This window comes from Pterocles gutturalis, unplaced genomic scaffold (genome assembly GCF_000699245.1).
Source record: "Pterocles gutturalis isolate BGI_N339 unplaced genomic scaffold, ASM69924v1 scaffold4050, whole genome shotgun sequence".
Taxonomy (NCBI): Eukaryota; Metazoa; Chordata; class Aves; order Pterocliformes; family Pteroclidae; genus Pterocles; species Pterocles gutturalis.
In genome coordinates this window covers 3,455-8,110 of record NW_010143261.1, presented here as the reverse complement: position 1 = coordinate 8,110, position 4,656 = coordinate 3,455, and positions in this window count along the sequence as shown.

The window sequence follows — 4,656 nt, the reverse complement described above, 5'->3', positions numbered from 1 at the left end:
CTGGGGTCCCACCCCACGGGCACAGGACCCCTGGTCTGGGCAGCACCCACGGAGCCAGCACAGCACCAGGACCGGCTTTGCTTGGCTTCCTGCCCAGGGACCCAGCCCACAGCTGATGTGACCAGCAGCAGAGACTCTGCCACACCATCCCCTCCTCACTAAAAATAGATTGGAGCGGTTAAAAAAAAAAAAAAAGAGAGAACAATATCTGCTTGACCATCAAAGAGCAAACACACTCATTTTGAGGCAGGAGCACCTGAGAGGAGAACTTTCCGGTTGTATTTTCTCCTTCTGCAGCAGATGGGCTTGGTTTTCTTTGAAATGGATGAAATATCTTGTTGGTGCCAGCCCAAGGTAACGGCCTGAAGCATTGCCAGCGCTGCCCCATTCATGGGTTTGGTGGGGTTGGAAAGCCACCCAGTGATCAATCAGCTCAGAACAAACGACTCATTTTCCTTTCGAGCTTGCTACCCGCTTGTTTCCGATTTGTGCAGAAAGAGGCAGAACTTGTGGGCTGAAACCTGCCCGCTCGCCCCCCCACTCATCTGATAACCTGGCAATTCATCGCAGGAGTGACGAACACCAGCAGCAGCCTCGGCGCTACCTCCCGGCGCCTGGGTCTGGGCAGAGCTACACGCCACAGCTCTCTGGACCTGGGCAGCTCCAGCCCACAGCTCTGTGGGGAGATTCTTGGCTAATTGTAAAAAAAAAAAAAAAAAAAAGCTAATTTTCTCAGTATTATAAGTGAGGAAATCTATTGCAAGCAACTGCTGGTGGGGTTTGCATTTAAAACATTGCTCTGCCAAAAGCGGCAGTTTTTCAGAAGTCAGTATCAGAAGAGCAGTGGAAAATGGGGTGTTTTTAAGTTGCGTGAGGAGTACGTGAGCACGGCGATCAGACAATGCATCTGACACCATACGCACTAACGTGTTTACCTGGCGCCACTGGAAACATTTTTCCACCAACACCTGAAGTTAAATTCACACCGTCTGTTGCTGAAAGTAGTCCTTGGGGAATCTCCCTCACCGCAGAGACATTTATATAAATCAAAGACGTTTGAAAGATTTTATTTGACCTTAACAAACGTGTGCTGAGGATTCATTTGACCCCACTGGCCCATAGAGGGAATGATTGCAACAAGAAGAGAAAGCGTTGGGAAAGATTTCAACAAAAAGATTCAAAGCCTTTACCAGCCAGTCCAAGCTCATCTGCCTTTCCTTTCCAAGCCTTATCCCTCAGCCAGTAAAATCATAAAATTATATTACTCAGTACAGCATCCTTGAAACATGGCAGCAACGGCTTCAGGAGTTTTTCAGATGCTGTTTTGTTTCCCGGTGCCCAGCAAATACATCTGCAAATTGTGCTGTTTCATCTGTCTTCCTTGCTGCCACAATTGTTTTAATGTTAATTAATGGGAAATAATATTTTTGTATGACTGATAACTTGCAGAGTCTTATGTACAAAATCATGGAATCCCAGGATGGTTTGGGTTGGAAGGGCCCTTAAAGCCCATCCAGTGCCACCCCCTGCCATGGGCAGGGACACCTCCCACCAGCCCAGGTTGCCCAAAGCCTCATCCAGCCTGGCCTTGAACCCCTCCAGGGATGGGGCATCCACAGCTTCTCTGGGCACCCTGGGCCACTGCCTCACCCCCCGCACAGGAAAACATTTCTTCCCAATATCTCACCCAAAGCTGCCTTCAAAAGCCACAGCTGGGACGACAGATATCTACTGAGAGCTCCACATTATTGAGCTGACTGTAATTTTTAATCTGTAGCACCCAAAGCTGTGCTGGGGAAGGGTGGGTTTGGTGTGGAGCACCCCTGGGTGCAGGCTGCAGACGCAGGGTTCCCAGTCTGGGATGCACCCAGCAGATCCCAGCATGGCAGAGAGCATCCCACTGCTCCCAGTCCAGGCACGTCAGGGGAGGCTCTGGGAAAAGCCTGGGAGTTCAAACATGAAGTCAGAGCAGAGGAAGAAATCTTGGACACCGAGTATTCCTTCTCTGCTTTTAATGAACTGAAAGAAGAAACAGAGAGCATGCAAGTGCCCCCCTCCCTTCCTCTCTCATGCGAACAATAGCTGCGGTAAGAGAACAGGAGGGTTTGAGCGGCGCAGCTCACGGAGCCTCACTAACGAGCTCGTTACGGGTACCACTGAGCATAGCCCAGGCTGGGGTTATCCCTCATCCGACACCATCCGGGGAGAGAATAAATACCCCAAAAGGAGAAGGAGATAGGCTCACAGCCTCCCTTGGGGGGGGTCTGTCCATGGGGACTGTGGGCAGGGGCGAGACGGAGATCTCCACTCGCTACGGCACGACCCTGAGCCTGCTGCACCCGCAACCGCTCCAGCACCAGGACCCCCACCCGAGCCGTGCTTGAGGGAAGTGGTGTGACTCGGTGGGCTAAACACACCCTTCAAATGGCCGGCACACACCGCGGCATTTCCTGCGCCCCTCGCCACCGCTGCTGGTGCAGAGGGACGCGCACGCTGCCCGCTGCAGCCGGGGAGGTTCTGCAGGTTCCCACTGTGGATATCCTGTGCAGACACAGACACCACGACCACAGCAAGCTCCCAGTGCTGCAGCTTTGCCCAGGGATAACGCGGCATTGCACACAGGGCTCGGGAGGAGCTGGGCGCAGCTCCACAACCCCTCTGCCCTGGGGCAGGGTCTCCTGGAAAGGGGCACCGAGGAGGGGACATCTCATCCAAGGCAGGAAAGGACACAGCACCTTGAGCCACCAGACTGCCTCCCTCCACCGTTAACCCGTGCAGCCCCATTTCAGCTGGGGAAGCAGCACACAGGGTGTTTTACACCCTCTGAAGCAGGGTACCTCTGTCCTGCCATCCTGCTCCAGCCCCCCCGAAATGTGCTGTGCCCTCCAGACCGAGGGATGCTGCTCCAGATATCCCTGGATCCTTGGGTAGCATCCGCATTGCCCCAGCAGGCGGTTTTCCACCTTGCCCTTTGTTTTCCTCTGTTCTATAGCTGAAACAGCTCTCCTGGGCCTGCCAGGGATTAATGAATGATCAAAATCAATTGTTCCCCTCGAGATCTGCTCTCTGCGAGCCACAGGACATGGGCACTGCTCTCCATGCTGGTTTTGGCCTCGATGGAGGATCTGCCGGCTGAGCTGGGGCGGCTTTGGGGGGTGGGGGGACGCAGACACGTACCGCAGCCCTCGGCCAGCACAGGATGGAGCTTTGCTTGTGCTCTGCCTCCATTCATCCAGGCAGCAGTTAGGAAACATGTTTTTTTGGTGAGTGGGATGGAAATGAAGGTCTTCTGCTTGTTGAACTGAGGACCAGGAGCTCTCCATCCCCCCAGGGCCAGGGAGGGGGACCCAGAGCGGCATCATGCTCAGGCTGGACCCAGGCGCTGGAGGATGCTCTGCAGCTCCCGCAGCCAGGGCATCCCTCCTCACCTCCCTCTCTAACAGCAGCCAGGCGCTTTCTCATTTTCAAATGAGTCGAGAGAACCCCTAAAACACAGAGCTGGGTTGGTTAAGTTGGGGTTTTTTTGGTTTGGGTTCTTTTTTTTTTTTTTTTTTTTTTTTTTTTTTTTTTTTTTTTTTTTTTTTTTTTTTTTGCTGCACTTCTCTTTGCCGCCCTTGTCTGTCCAGCGTGTAATGGAAATTTTACCACAGACGCTCACGGTGAACAAACAGGAAGCCAGCAGAAAGTGTGGCAATTCGCTGTAGCCCGGCTCAACTCTGCCGGGTGACAAGAAAGGCCATAAAAGCCACCGTGGGGGTGGCAGGGTGGCAGAGAGCAGGCGAGAGGGGCCGGGGCCGGGCAGCCTCTGCCTCGCCTCCCGGGGATGCTGAGGGCTCGCAGGTAAGGCAGGCACTGCCCTGCTCCTTCTTTTTCCTTTCTAATTATCCTTGGCAGTCCTGGCCGCGTTCCTGCTTGGCTCCTTCTCGTGGTGGGGGAGGTCAGGAGGAGTCTGTCATGACTTCATTGCTCTGTCCCAAACTTACTAAAACTGAACCTTGCTCAGAGAAACTAATTCTATTTGGCTTTTTCTCTTTTTTTGGTCTTTGCAAGCCTATAATGCAAAGCTTAAAACCCTCCCAAAGCCCATCACAGCTCTGGATTAGAGGTATTTGATTAAAAAAGCAGTGCTGTGGCTCTGCAATCCCCTTAGTTCCTGCCTGGAAGATTTCTCTTTCCTTCGCTCCCGGGCAAATGCGGAGCCACTCCACTGAAGCAGATTTTCTCGGCTGCGTGCGGGGTGCCTGGAGGTGCAGCCGGCTCAGTCCACACCGCACACGTGGGAGCGAGTTAGGGCCCACATGAAGCGAGAAATCCAGCAAGGGGCTGAAAACAGATCATGGGTTCCTCAGCGCCTTTTCCTGGCAGCTTTTCTAGGCCCACTCACCTCTTCCACGGAGCTTTTCGGTGCCAAACTTGAAAAATCCTCCCCTTTGATTCTGTAGTTAGTTCACTCATTTTAACTGAGCTTTTAACGCTCATTTTTCTGCACTTTTGTCAAATCTCTCTGCCACGAGGCTGCCAGAAAGGGCAGATAGAGATCCCCTGCCCCGGAGAAGCAATTTTCAGCATCCCATAGAATCAGGAAACCTCCCCGTTACCTGCAGAGGTGGGCAGAAGCTTTTTGTGATCCTGAACTGGAAAAATCCAGGGTAGCTC